General features: G+C 40.3%; 1 long non-coding RNA gene across 1 annotated transcript in view; it reads left to right on the forward strand.

Moving 5' to 3' along the window:
* Positions 1–15747, forward strand: part of LOC150012149 (uncharacterized) — a 55734-nt gene that overhangs the window by 10376 nt on the left and 29611 nt on the right. The window lies entirely within an intron of this gene.

Here is a 15747-nt window from a genome sequence, read left to right on the forward strand (position 1 = left end):
TCTTTATGAGACAAACTCTATGCACCTTCGAGCAAAGGCAGTTGTAGGTGTCTGATTTCTTGCTGCATACCTTATCATAGTTCCAGCATGGAGCCCTGTGTATAATGGATATCTAATATGTATTTATTTTTTGATTATTACCTAATCTTCACTATGATACTTCTGTTAGTACATTTGCGGGAATTTGTGGACATTTTACAAGCATATGTACAATGGCGCACATTTTATATTTGTGTTGCTGTAAAAAGTGATAGGACAGACCTTGATGTTGCATTTATAAAGGTTTTCAAGACTGATTAATGCTATAAAATTTTAGTAATTCTAAAATTTTAGTAATTCTAAACTCAAGTGCTTATGAAATAGAAACATTGGAGGCTTTTTTTTTCTTCTAATTTTGTGTGTTTTCTTGGATGTGTGGCAGCCCTGAAATGTGGCCTGATTCCTGGCAGTCATGACCACGTAACTGGTCATCTGACTCTTCTGTGAGACACTGTGGCTGGTTTCACTTCGGAACAGGGGTGATTATGTTCGTGTCTCCCCTCAGGCTGTTTTGAGGAATGACTAATTAATGGTTGAGATAATATTCTAAATTCAAATTAGTCAACAATAATTAGATTGAATGAACAAACTCTCATTGTTGAGCTCTGAGTCTGGTGGCTATTTTTAACAGGTACCGAAAGATGTCAGTTAGAAATTAACTCATTAGAGGGGACAAGCCACTATAGCCTTTTTCAAAATATTTAACAAACATCAAATTGCAAAGGTGGTTGGTTTTGGTTTTTGTTCATATGACTTTTTGAAGAAAACTTTAAAGTTAATTGTTAAAAATAGACATTTTTCCGGGTTCTAAACGTATTATGTGATTATTAAAAGATAAAGGGTAAAATAACAGGTAAAGAACAAAGTGGTACTTTATCATGCTACCGTAGAGGGTGACAATATTTGGCATAAAGTTCTTATTTATAGACGTCTGTAGAACATATTTTAATTCCTATAATTAACAGCAAACAATGTGATAGACAGGCAATTTCAGGGCTTTATGAAATAACACAACCCGTCACATTTTCTTTTGACAGCAAGCATCAAGTTATGTGATTCTGACCACTCTGATTTTCAACAATCCTGATAAACGCATCTGTTTTTGATTCCAGTAAAACTCCAGTGATAGGACAATTCACAAAAAAGAAAAACAGATCATTTCTAAGTGATGGGAATAATAATATTTAATCCATAGATGTCAGGAGAAATCACCTTTGTTCCTTAAGGGAACAGAAAACAACAAGTTCAAGTATCCATAAACTGCCACGTCCTAAAGGAGAACAGGTTATTTTATTATTTTATTTGCTTTTTTAAATTTATTTTTTTAGTATATTTTATTGATTATGCTATTACAGTTGTTCCAATTTTCTCCCCTTTGCCCTCCTCCACCTGGTATCCACCTTCCCTCCAGCAATCCTCCCTCCTTAGGTCATATCCATAGGTCATGCATATATGTTCTTTGGTTCCTCCATTCCTTGTACTATTCATAACATCCACCTGTCTATTTTGTACCTACAAATTATTTTTCTTAATTCCAGTACCATTTCTCCCATTCTCTCCTTCCCCCTCACCGCTGCTAACCCTCTACATGATCTACATATGTATGATTCTGTTTCTGTAACAGGTATGTGCTTAGTTTGTTTTTTAGATTCAGTTGTTGATAGTTATGAGTTTGTTGTCATTTTAGTGTTTATAGTTTGGATCTTCTTCTTTTTCTTAAATAAGTTCATTTAAAATTTTATATAATACGGGCTTTGTGATGATGAACTCCTTTAGCTTTACCTTGTTTGGGAAGCACTTTATCTGCCCTTCCATTGTAAATGATAGCTTTGCTGGATAGAGTAATCTTGGTTGTAGACCCTTGCTTTTCATCACTTTGAATATTTCTTGCCAGTCCCTTCTTGCCTGCAAAGTTTCTTTTCAGAAATCGGCTGATAGTTTTATAGGCACCCCTTTGTAGGTAACTCTCTGTTTTTCTCTTGCTGCTTTTAAGATTCTCTCTTTATCTTGAACCTTTGACATTTTATTTATGGTGTGTCTTGGTGTGGTCTTCTTTAGGTCTAGCTTGTTTGGGACGCACGGTGCTTCCAGGAATTGTATGCCTATTTCCTTTGCTAAATTAAAGACACTTTTGTTCATTATTTTTTCAAATAAGTGTTCAATTTCTTACTCTTCCTCTCCTCCTTCTGGCATCCCTGTGACTTGGATGTTGGTATTTTTGGAGACGTCCTAGCACCTTCTTATTCTTTCCTCATTTTTTAAAAAAACTCTTGTTTCTTTTTTTCTGGTCTGGTTCACTGTTTATTTCTTCCTTATGTTCCAAATCATTGATTTGAACCCTGGCTTCCTTTCCTTAACTACTGGTTCCATGTGGATTTTTTCTTTATTTCACTTAATGTAGCCTTCATTTCTTTCCTTATGTGTTTGCCTGTACTCAATGAGTTCTCTGAGCATCCTTATCACCAGTGTTTCAAACTCTGCATCTAATAAGTTGGCTCCATTTCGTTTAGTTCTTTTTCTGGGGTCTTGTTCTTTTCTTTCATTTGGCCCATATTTCTTTGTCTCCTCAATTTGTAACCTCCCTGTGTTTGTTTCTGTGTATTAAGACTCCCTGTCTTAGTGCACCTGTTAAGTTGTATGGGGAGGAGCCTTAGGTATTTGCTAGGGTGGGGCAACTTCTTCACCACTTTGTGGCTCTGTATGTGGGAGAGGTCTTGGAGAATGCCACTGCCTGGCTATTGGAATCTTGCTTGGTGCTTGCCCTGTTTCCAGTCACTTCACCTCCTTCCCGTATGTGACTGGCGCCCTTCTTTCTGGCTGTTGCCCTGATGGTGGTTCCCAGAGTGGGTGGGCTTGTGTACATTTTAGGACCATGTGGGCCCTTTAAATGGACTCTCCTGAGAGACTGGCAGTTTTTTTCTGCTGCCCCAACCCCCTTTGGCTTTCACAGCCAGAAGTTATGAGGCTTTATTCTCCTGGCACTGGAACCCTGGGCTGCATGGTTGACCTGGGGCTTGGATTTCTTGCTCCCAAGGTATCCCTCCTGATATTTTACCAACCACATGTGAATGTGGAGCCATCCATTTTGCCAGCCGATGCTGCCAACACCGCCTTACTGCCACCACACCACATCCTTTCTGACATGGCTCCCCATCTTCATGCCTCCTACTCATCTGAATGCATATGGCTTCTTTAAATCCTTGGTTATTGGACTTCCATACAGTTTGATTTTCTGGCAGTTTGGGTGTTTTCTGTTTTGAGGTTAGTTGTGATTCTTCTTATGTTTGCGCAAGGAAGCAAAGCGTGCCTACCTACACCTCCATCTTGACTGAAAGTAGAGAACTTGTTATTTTAAAAGCCCACATTCACTTTAAACTGATCTACTTATTTCATTGATGTGAGAAATCTTTTGCCAAATTTCTTTCGAATGCTTATTATATATATAGTTATGTGTATGCAAAACTTTTTGTTCAAATATTAACCAAAGACCAGAAATTGTTCTATTTTGGATGAGTTGATTCTGACTTTTGGATGTTATTAAATGATAACTCTGGGTTATTATTAAATGGGGAATAAGGAATCACTAACATTTTGGACAGGAAAGGGGCTTGAAGAGATCTGTGTTGCAGAAAGGTGAGTCTGTGAAAAGGGTGACTTATAGATTTGATTGGGCAGGAACTATAGGAAGGGCCTCAGTTTGAAGGTTATTGGGGTCGTCCTGGTATGAACCGGGGTGGTCAGTGAGTGGAATGCAGAGGTAGGATGGTAAGAGAGAGCCCAGAAGAAAACTACCACTGGAATGTGGAGGAGAAGAGGGAGGTGGGGGAGGGAGAGTAGGAAAGAGAAGCCAGATGTAACTTTTGCTTTGTCCTTTGAGCCCATCTGCTGATGAAGAACGAAAAGTACGGGATATGATTTCAAATTTGTCCAGGTGACACAGTTCTTTGCAGGGTGCCATGCAATTTTGAAATTATTTTATTTGATCCTGTGAAAAAGAACATTTCATCAGCAAAAATAGACACAAAGTAAAATCACAAGTAGGAGCTCATATGTCCCCTCAAATCAAGTTGTTGAACTAGTTGTTGAACTAAATATAATGAGCTGATCCTCAGTTTTTCTGTTAATAACTGTTTCTAGGACTTATTCATTTTGCTGTGTTATGGATATCTTTAAAAAAAAACAGTAGTTCAGTGCCAAAATTTCAAGAAAAATTCATAGAGTAAACTTTCAATTGAGAGCATACATTAAGTTTTTTTTTCTTTTCCATAGCAAAATATCTTGGTTCAGTTTGCTTGAGAACTACTTACAGTGATATTTTTTTCCTGCAGGTAAATTTTTATTGGTTCAGTGGGACTGTAAGTTTCTTGAGAATGCATGCCTTGCTCTTTCTTGTTTTTTTCTTTTTACTGGTTGCCTTGATGGATCCGTACCTGCATAACCAGCAGCTGACTGAAATAAGTCATGTGTCCCTCTAGATGTGTGGAGGTGTCTGATACATGTTGCAGATAAAACTCTGCCCAAAATCAAACAAAATGATGGGAAACCTCCTCAATTAATTTTTTTCTCTTTGATTTCAGGGGAGAAATAGCAAACTCCTAGGACTAGAAAGATGATTGAGTTTCATTACTGCTAAAGCTCTAAACTCATAAGAAACTGGATATTTGAGGCATCATTACTTTCCTTATATAGAATAATTGCCAGCTCAACAAAACAGAAATGCATTAGTTCAAATTCTGAAGGTCATTGTTTTCTAATGGAAGGTACAGAAACTTTGTGCTATTTTAGGATAAAAGCTTAGAGTTAGAGAATTATTACTATGGTGCATAAAGTGTACCCTGTACTTTATAATCAATACACTTCTTAAATAGATGGTACTGCTTAGCTTTGCCCTGGCTGGTTTAGCTCAGTGGATTGAGCGTCGGCCTGCGAGCTAAGTGTCGCTGGTTCGATCTTCCAGTCAGGGTACATCAGAGAAGGAAAACTCTGACTCCAAAAAACCTCCGCTGCCTTGCGGCATACCTCTTCAGGGGAAAGGCTAAGGGAGTAAACCCCGACAGAAAATCCGGAGCCGGAGTCCCTAAGGCGGTTTGACGTTGTAGTCAACACCGGCAACTCCTGCGGCGCACCTGAACCCAAGCTGTATCGACTCCGTCTTTCCCTTGGACCCTTCAGCTGCGAAGAGAGGGGGGGTCTGCTGCATGGGCAACAGCAGACCCTCCATATTACCCTGCCCAGGCTCTGTAGCTTCAGCGTCATCGCAAGATGTCGATTCAACACGGGAGGAGACAGATACCATGTCACTCCCGAGTCGGACTGCACAGCCATTCTTGGCGGTGCAGATAGACTCTGAAGAAGCTACACCATCGTCTCTCGAGACGGACGGCTGCCGACGACTGCTTAGCTCAGATGCATTCCAGACTACTAAAGAAAGTGCAACATAGAACTAGTTAAAAATCAGTTTTATTTCACATAAAAAGGTATGCAAATCTAAGTATATTGTTTATTCTAAACAGTTGTGGAATTCTGTTACTTTACCATCATCACAATAGAAGGTAGCCATTCTGGAAATTATATTACTGTGTGGGTAAATGGAAGATATAAATATATAGGAAGAATTATACACATAAATACTTGGACAATTCTAAAACACCTTTTCTTATGTGGTAAGATGCATGTGGAAATGAAAAACAATGGTTGGTTCTGGTTCTCAGATAAGGTGCATCGAGCACTCTGAATCTTTTTAGTTTCTTAACACATAGTAGGTCCTTAATAATGATTACTGCTGAGGAGAGTAGTGGGCTTGGAGCAAGGGAGTGAAGGAGAAACTTCAGTTTTATTCCATATAATTTTGTATTTTTCAAGTAACATCTGTATTTTCATATTAATCATGTGCTATAAAAATCTTATTTGATACCACTTCCAAATTTAGTCCTCCAGCCCAGAGAGTTTACCTAAATCCAGACTTAATACTTGACATCCCCTTAAAGATCTCAAACCCAATATGCCTAGAACTGAGCTCTTGATCTTTTCCCCAAAACATGCTCTGTCTTCAAGCTTTCATTTCAGTTGAAGGTTCCTCCCTTCCAAAGGCCGAAAACTATGGACTAGGCCTCAGTTCCTCTCTTTCTCTCACACCATAGCGCACTCTTTCAGCAAATTCTGTTGGCTCCAACAACAAAATGCGCCCTGAATCCGTCCCCTCAGTCTCTCATCTCAGCTCTGTCCCCACTGCTCCCAGGTCGTCAGAGCCACTACCCTCCGTCTCCCCGCAGCTCTCCCCACTTCTCCACCTGCCCCCACTTCTCCACCTGCCCCCTCCAGTCTGTTTGGACAGAAAGGCAGAGCATCTGATTAAAGGTGAGGCAGGTGAGTCAAGTCACTCCTCGGCTCAAAACCCCACAGGGGTTCTCGATCTCAGAGTAAAAAGCCTACGTTCTTATATGGTCTGCAAGGTCTTTCATGACTTGTTCTCATTTCAACTAGAGTCTCATTTCCTGAACTATGGTCTCCGCGGCAGCCACCCCACTCTGCTTTCCTTCCTGGAACCTCTCAGGCGTCCCTCTATCTTAAAGCCTTAAGAATGGCTAGTCTTCCTGCCTGGAATACTTTTCTTCCAGGTCTCTGAGGGGCTATCTTCCTCACCTCTTTCAAATCTTGCTCAAATATATTTTCAATGAACTGATCACCTTATTTAAAATTGCTGCTGACACTGCATTTTTGAGGAGCGCTCCCTCTCCATGGCATTCCTGAGCCCTCTACTTCTGCTTTTTATCCAGCCCACTTATCTCCTCTGAATACAAGGTGGGGCAAAAGTAGGTTCACAGTTGTTCATATGGAAAACAGTGCAATAATTAAGAAATAATAATACAAGTATAAACAGTGTTTCACGTACTCGCAGCTGTAAACCTTCTTTTTCACCACCTCATATATCATATAGTTTATGCAATTATTGTGTTTATTGTCTATTTATCCTAACTAGAAATTTCATGAGGGCAGGGAGCTGTTTTGTTCACTGATGAAAATGAAATACCTCCAGTTCAATACCTATGTATTGAATGAATGAATACATTGAAAAAGAGACTAAGAAAATTTCCACTTTTTCTCACAATACTAAATTTCATGAGGACAAGTTCCATGACTATTTGGTTAATTGCTTTATATCCAATGCCCAGAAAAGCATGTGGCCTTTAGTAGAAATCCTATGAATATCTGTGGAATGAGTAAATAAACATACATTTAGATTCAGAGGCTAGCCCATCTTTTTCATATGAATAGTTTTTATAGAATAAGAAAGAAAAGGACTCCACATGTTTCCTGTGGAGGTACAAGTCTTTCAGCACTTCAGAAAGCTAAAGACAGGTATCATCCAAGGGTACCAACTCTGCATTCTGGGAGTACTGTGGAATACTACAGCTGTATCCTGTGTGGTCAATTCTCTTCTGAGTGTCCCTGTCCTTAGCTAACAACTAACTCAGGGCTTCCAGTAGGGGTGTGAATGGATTCTTCCAGGCAATCCATCTGCAACATTACCTCTCACTAGTTTTTTTCTGACCTCAAGGAGATTCAGAGTAGGAGACTGCTGCACACTAAGGAACAACAAAATACTTGAAAATGGGTAGAGCTAGATATATTGTAAATTGATTTCTTCTACTTCCTGTTGACCACTCCAGAGCCTCATATTGTACCAGGCATGGGACTCAGCACTCGTTTGGCTAGTGACAAATTCATTGCACACTCCTTAAGATAACAGTGTAATGAAAGGATAAAGACAGTTAATGTTCTTTGATGATGGTCTAGGTGGTGATGATATCATTCTTGTGTTTCAGAAGGTGACTTGGGGTTCCTGACCTTGAATGCCCTTCTGGGATAGGGGATATAATTCTTGGTGAAGATTAAATTATGAAAGTTCTTTAGAGGAATTTCAATGACTAAATCCAAATAGTAGATTGCTGGTACAATTCCCAGTCAGGGCACATAACTGGGTTACACGTCAGGTCCCCAGTTGGGGGCATAAGTGAGAGGCAACCACACGGTGATGTTTCTCTCCCTCTCTTTCTCCTTTTCCTTCTCTCTAAAAATAAACAAACAAACAAATAAATTATTTAAAAAAATCCAAATAGTAGAGTAATAAGTCATATTGACATTAGGACTCCTAAAATGATGTAGTAAGAAAGACAAAATCTCACTTCTATGATATTCTTGCCCCAAATGCATAACTGCAATCTAATCATGAGAAAACAGACAAACATAAATTGAGGGACTTTTTTTTTTTTTCAGGACTGGTTAGTTTTATTTTCAAAGAATGTCATCAAAGAGGGACCAGGACAAGGCTGATCTGCCCTGGGATGGTCTGGAAGGTTTTACATTAGTTAAGGAATGTAATAATCAGGCTTTGGGCGTCCTTACTCAAGAACATGAAGGAAAAAACAGACCTATAGCCTATTATTGCTTACAGTTGGACCCAGTGGCCAGGGCATACCAAAACTGTTTAAAGGCAGTAGTTGTAGCAGTTAATTGGAGAATCCTTGAAAGTTGTTCAGAAATGAATTATATTTACAGGTTCCTCAGGCTGCAGAAAGTTTGCTAAACATTGAGCATCTACACCATTTCTCAGCCAGTAGACTAACATGAGATTCTATTCCTACTTCCTTTGCTACAACTCACTCAACTGTGCTACCCTCTTGGCTTTATCTGATTTTTTAAAAGTCTATTTTATTGATTATGTTGTTACATTTTTAATTTTTTCCCCTTTGCTCCCTTCCGCCCAGTACACCCCTTCCCTCCAACAATCCCTCCCCCCCTTAGTTCATGTCCATCGGTCGTGCATTTAAGTTCTTTGGCTTCACCCTTTCTTATATTATGCTTAACTTCCCCCTGTCTATTTTGTACCAGCTGATTATGCTTCTTGACTCCTGCACCATTTCCCCATTTCTCCCCCTTTCCCCTCCCAGCTGATAACCCAATTGAAGGACATATAAAAAAACAATCGACCAGTACTCTTCAAAAGTGTCAAGGTCATAAAAGACAAAGATCGAAGAGCTGTTATACATTGAGTGAGACAGGAAACAAGACAACTGGATTTGAACCCGAAAAAGAACATTAGTGAGACCACTGGTAAAATTTGGATAAGGTCTGAGCATTAGTTAATAGTATTGTATCAATGCTAAATTCCTGATTTTGACCAGGTACTATGGTTAGGTAAGATGCTAACATTATGAGAAGCTAGGTGAAGAGTATATGGGAATTCTGTACTATTAGTGCAACTTTTCTCCAAGTCTAAAAAATGTCCGAATAATAAGTTAAAAACAAAAAAGTCTTTCTCACTTAAATTTTTTTCTGTTTATCTTGTTTGCATCCACATTTAGCTGGGCCAAGATTTTGAAAATATTTGTAGAATGACATTAATTTGTCCTTTCAAAAAATTTAAGGGATTAAGGAAAAAAATTGAGACTATGTAGTTAAGTTGTTTTGGTCCCTCTCCATTCCTAGAAAAAAGATTTAATTTATGCAGAAAAATGGGGCAGGATGTGGGTAAAGGGATGCAGTGGGATGGAATGATGTGGGGAAATGTTACCATTCCTCTGCCTGAATGAGAGAGGGGCGGGAGTACATAGCATAACCTGGAGAAGGTAGCTGAATAAAGAGAATGCTGGACAGGACTCGTGTTCCTCAAGGGCCTGCCCAGGACACAGCATCTCATAGTAACAAGCGATGGAGCCAGGTGAACAAACGGTCCAATCTTAATACCCACCTGTCTTCCATGCTCCTGCCAGGGCCTCTCATTGGCTGCACCCACCAAGAAGCCAGAGGCCAAGGGAGCCCAGTGATGCAGTTTAAACATATCTACCTCTAGGGACCCAGGGCAGAGTGAAGTTTGGAGAGCAGACCAGGAGGGAAAAAAGGAAAGGTATCTAGCATTGAAATCAATTAGTCTGTCCCTCTCGTTTTGCAGATGAGAAAAATAAGCCTTGAAGACAGAACAGATTTATCTGAGGGAACATATTTATCCAAGGTCACAATAAAAGGCACTGTGGTAGAGCTGAAAACCCACTGGTCTGCAAGCAGGATGGCCTAGGTTCTAGTCTTGGCTTGGCTGCTACACTGGGCTTCAGTTTCCATATCTATGAATAAATGAGGTGGACTAAAGCAATAGTCTTCAAACTGTGGTACACGTACCCCTGGGTATACATGAGAGTTTCCAGGAGGTAAGGGGATGGATAGTTTTAACTGAATGGTTTTTCCAGATTTACAACTTCCTTATATACATTCTCTCCTCAAATAATCTGCTTTCCTTTCATAATCAAACTCCCATTTGACAATAGAAAAAATTTCTCTCATCCATCTCAAATATTATACCGCAGTTACTCCAGGATGTAAAAATTTGGGCACACCAAGCAAAGGGACTTTTTGAAATTGCACAGCTTCTGGGCAGCACCTGCTTGTGGCAAGTGTGCATCTGTACATAGCCTTTCTGAGAAGGGTTTAAGTCTCACAAACAAACCTTTCAGACATAAGGCTGAAAGTGCGTCTTTATCCACTTGGAGGAAAGAAGGTTCTAAGGTGATTCAGAGGATGAGCAGCTAGAGCTCTTCCAGGAACGGGTTATGCCACATTCCAGGCTGACTGGAGCAACTGCAGGTGATGATACACAATTATCTCTTCCTTTGATGCACATGGTTTATTTCATTCTTGAGTGGAGCACTTGTGTCTTCACGGAAAAACCAGCTCATGATGAGCTATACAGAGTCAGGAGCTTCCAAGGCCAGTTGTCATGCTTAAACCTGGACGTAGGAATTTTCCCGCTGGGTCAGCCTCATGGTTCATCCACTCTGTTGCCTGCTCTGACAGCAGCAGGTATCTCCTTGAAGCCAACTTTAAAGTTTATAATTTCCAAGTTTCTCTTAGCTGCTTCTACCTTTTTTACATTTCTCTAACTTACCCATCCATGCTTGAAAACAGCATTACTCTGTTATTAAAATGACTATAGGCTCACTATAAGAATTCAAACAATTCAGAATGTGCAAAAACGAAAAACATTCTAAATTCACCCATCAACAGTAACTGTTACCATTTGGTGACTGGTGCCTAGATACACATGTATATTATTTCCCATAAATGAGACCATATTATACATGCTGTGCGATAATCTGCTCTTTTCCTAAACAATATGCTGTGAAGTGTATGCTGCGTATCACGCTTTGTGTACATGCTCGACACTCCCTTAATTGAAGTCCATTTAGACTGTTGTCGATTTTTCACATTCAAACAATGCTGTGATGAGCATCCTTGTCTTTCTTTCTTTTCATGTTTCTGCCAGCGTGTCCTTCATTAATGGATTGTATTATTTTGGATCACAGGCACCTTTGATAATCTAATGAAAGCTGTGGATCACCTTCCTTGCAAAATGCACATATGGGGTAGGCAAAAGTAGGTTTACAGTGTGAGCAAGTGAAACACAGAGTTAATAAAGCTATTGAAATAATCATAACCTGCATGTCTTTTTCCATACGAACAACTGCAAACCTACTTTACCCACTCCTGTATTCATGTACCTAATTTTGACGTTGATTTTTTCCTTTGGTTCACAAATATACATCTGACATACATCCTTGGACTTGCTAAGGATTTATGTATCTCCAGATAGAGAATCCCTACTTCAGGGTTAATTTTAAGATATAAATTTTTAATAGCCTTTATATTTATTTATATTAATTTATCACTTGTGTGGTGTATTCATATGCCCCTCTGTCTCTTTTAAATGGCTTAACCCTCCAATCTGTGTCCAACTCTGGAGGTTTGTTGACACAATAAATAATCAGATTACGTAAATTTCCATTGGCTGCCAATGGGGACTGAAGGGATTTTGATCACAAAAAAAGTACATTTCACCTTACTTTGTAGGCCTAAAGAAAGTTTCATATACAAATTTTTTCGTAGGTTAAAAAATGTATCTGAACATTTGTTTCTTCATTCAACAAATAGATATTGATTAAGAACTGTGTGCCAGGTTTGGTGTGAGGAGCTAGGGATTTAAGATGGATAAGACTCCATCCCTTCCTTCAAGGAATTCACTGCCTGGAAGGGGAGACAGACATATAAACAAACCCTTGTTAGGCAGGGAGAGAGCACATTCTACTATTTACAAAAATGTGAAATTGCAGGGTACTCAGGGCACATCAGGAACAAGGGCAGATTTAACAGCGGGCGCACCTGGTGTGCGCCCTGGACCCGGACTTCTGAAAGGCCTCACAAAACCCCAACTTTATACTTTTTTCTAATGACACCAAGTTTGGTTTCATTACTATGCTGCATAAAATATGGTTAACATGTATTTGTATTTTCCCTGTCTCTCTCTTTTTTTTTTAAGGGGCCCAATATTTTTTTCTGCGTCTGGGGCCTCAACCGACCTTAATCCACATCTGATCAGGAGGTCAGTGCACAGAACAGTCTCTATCAGGAGGTGCATTAGCAAACCTGCTCCCTTCACATGGCCCATTCTTCACCCCCACATATCAAACCTTCCCTTCTCTATGGGCAATATTAACTTCACTTCTCAGGGAGACTCCATGTGAACTTGAAATTCAACAATCTCTAAGATGGCTGAAGAGAATGTAGGAAGCAAAACAGTCTTCTGGACATACTTAGGTCACATCCAGCAATGTAGCTAGGCTCTTTGATGATAACATTCATCTCTGCAGAATGCAGCTCTAGTTGTCATAGCTATTAAATCATTCCTGTAGATAAGAAGCAGGAGAAATCACAGGTCAAGTTCCTATATATGGTAAGTAGATTGTTTGCTGTCCAGGGCAGTGTGTCATTATTGTAAACACTAAGAAGCTCACTTTGTAAAATTTTTGCCATATGCTGTTTTTGTTGTCTTGGACTTAATAATCAGTACCCTTAGGAATAAGCCATTTCACTGTTTCCACCATAGCCTAGGGATCTTCAGTAGCTTGATTTCTCTTAAAGATAGATGAATTTTACCTATCTGCTGTGGCTTGCATGCATTTTAGTTCTCTCTTTATATCCACCTCTCATTTCCCCCTATGTCTGTATATTTCCTCTTCCTTCATTGACCACCATCTCCGCTTTCTCTGGGCATCTCACAGATGGATTGACATTTATTGGTAAATTCTTCTAGTTCTCCACATTTACAAATAATAATACTCCTGGTCAATAATTAGCATGAATATATGCTAATATATTGTGATATAACCCTGGCTGGTTTGGCTCAGTGGATTGAGCGTCGGCCTGCGAGCTAAGTGTCGCTGGTTCGATCTTCCAGTCAGGGCACATCAGAGAAGGAAAACTCTGACTCCAAAAAACCTCCGCTGCCTTGCGGCATACCTCTTCAGGGGAAAAGCTAAGGGAGTAAACCCCGACAGAAAATCCGGAGCCGGAGTCCCTAAGGCGGTTTGACGTTGTAGTCAACACCGGCAACTCCTGCGGCGCACCTGAAGCCAAGCTGTATTGACTCCGTCTTTCCCTTGGACCCTTCAGCTGCGAAGAGAGGGGGGGTCTGCTGCATGGGCAACAGCAGACCCTCCATATCACCCTGCCCAGGCTCTGTAGCTTCAGCTCCACTGGAGAGGACACTCCAGCGTCATCACAAGATGTCGATTCAACACGGGAGGAGACAGATACCGTGTCACTCCCGAGTCGGACTGCACAGCCATTCTTGGCGGTGCAGATAGACTCTTAAGAAGCTACACCATCGTCTCTCGAGACGGGCGGCTGCCGACGACAGTCTCCAATTTTCTTCCTGAGTCAGGCCTGGGAATTCCTAGGACATGGTAGGACACCATCGCTCAGCTAAGGTCTTCCCTATGTTGCAGAAAGAGGAGGAAGAACATGAGTGTAACTTTTTCCTCCAGCATCCTATTTCTTAAGAACAGCACTCATAAAAATATTTCAGTTATATTGACTTCCTGAAGGATTTTGATGTATGGGGTTCTCAGGATAAAGATTGATTTTTAAAAGAAGTGAATGTGTGTGCACTTTTCATTCAAAATGAAAGTATATATTGTTGCATACAACGTTTTTAATATATTTATTATTTACCAATATGAGTCCCAGGTGTCGGAGACCAAGTTTCGCCTATTGAGAACAGAAATGAATGATCTCCAGGTGGCACAGAGGAGGACGGCCGCACCACCTGTCACCATCCCTGTCACTCGTCTAGCTTAGTGACAGTCTTTTTCCTAAGACTTCATGATGCACAGAAGACCATTTGAAGATCTCTACATTATTTCATGCACATTTAATGTTGACAAAAGCTTTATGTTAGTGTCTAATTGTTACCGTAATTTGTGGATCGGAGACGCAGAGGCAAATTCCAGCAGGCAGAATGAGTGGCCAGCAATGGACGGAGGGCTGTAGCTCGCTCAGGCCATCAGCAGACTAACAGTCCAGCCGTTCCTTTTATTGGGTTACAAAAATTGCTAAAAATAGAATCGATAGGGTATACGTGTACATTCCTTATGTGATTATGGAGCAGCATAGCTTCTCCAGATAGGTTAGAGATTAAACTATTAGGCCTACAATACTAAACTACATTTTATCTATAAACTACAAAGTAAGGTAATAAGTGACAAGGGTCTGTTCCACCTCAGATGTTATCACTATGCGAAAGGAGACACAGTCCCTTAGGACTTCTTTGTTCCCAGGGGCTTGTGACCTGGCCACCAGGAGCCACATGCAGCTGCTGGCGTCAGTGAGACTCGCTTGCAAGTGCTGGCAGGCTGAGTCACCAACTGGGGGGTGGGGCTTGTATGCAAGCCCCCCTATGGATGCCATTTGGCTTTCCTCTTCATCTAATGTTACTTATTTTGTTTTCTATGCAAAATGTAATTTATTCCCATTAAGTTTTTATGTTTTACTGATGTGGAAATGCATTGTGTTATGTTTTCCAAATCTGGTTCACACCTATAGCCAGGGATACCTCTCCCCTTTTTTTAGGTTTGACCAGTATCACATGTTATGTTTTTATAATTACTATATCTTCTTTAGTTCTTCATAATAAAAGGAGGATCTCAGTAGGGCTGTCAAAGCGTTACAGGGTTGCCAAAAGTTTAAACAAATTAATACATATAATGACAGCAACAGCTAACATTACTTGAGTATTTTCCCCGTGCCAGGCAACACATGAAGTGCTTTATTGGCCCTGGCCAGTGTGGCTCAGCTGGATGGAGCATCATCCAGTAAACTGAAAGGTTGCAGGTTCCATTCCTGGTCAGGGACATGCCTAGGTTTTGGGTTTGGTCCCTGGTGGGGGCGTGTACCAGAAGATGCATAGATGTTTCTCTTCCTCTCTTTCTCTCCCCCTCCCTTTTCCTTTACCTAAAATCAGTACACATGTCCACAGGTGAGAATTTAAAAAATAAGTGCTTTATCTGTATTACCTCATTTATTTGGTAAGTATTATTATCATACCCACCCCTTTATTTTTTACAAATGAGGAAACTGAGGGCACTGAGCATTTGAGTAATGTTCCTAGGTTACATGGTGGCAAATGGCAGAGCTCAGGCAGATGAATTCTACTGAGCTATACTGACTTTCGGGTAAAACAGTTGCTAAAAGAGCCACGTGGAAATTTTTATTTAAAAAAAGTATAGCTTTGGCCAGTATGGGCCAGTTGTTTGGAACATCGTCCCATACACCAATAGGTCATGGGTTCAATTCTTGATCAGGGCAAATACCTAGGTTGCG

Source organism: Furipterus horrens, unplaced genomic scaffold (assembly GCF_987537825.1).
Source record: "Furipterus horrens unplaced genomic scaffold, mFurHor1.1.pri manual_scaffold_4, whole genome shotgun sequence".
NCBI classification, from domain to species: domain Eukaryota; kingdom Metazoa; phylum Chordata; class Mammalia; order Chiroptera; family Furipteridae; genus Furipterus; species Furipterus horrens.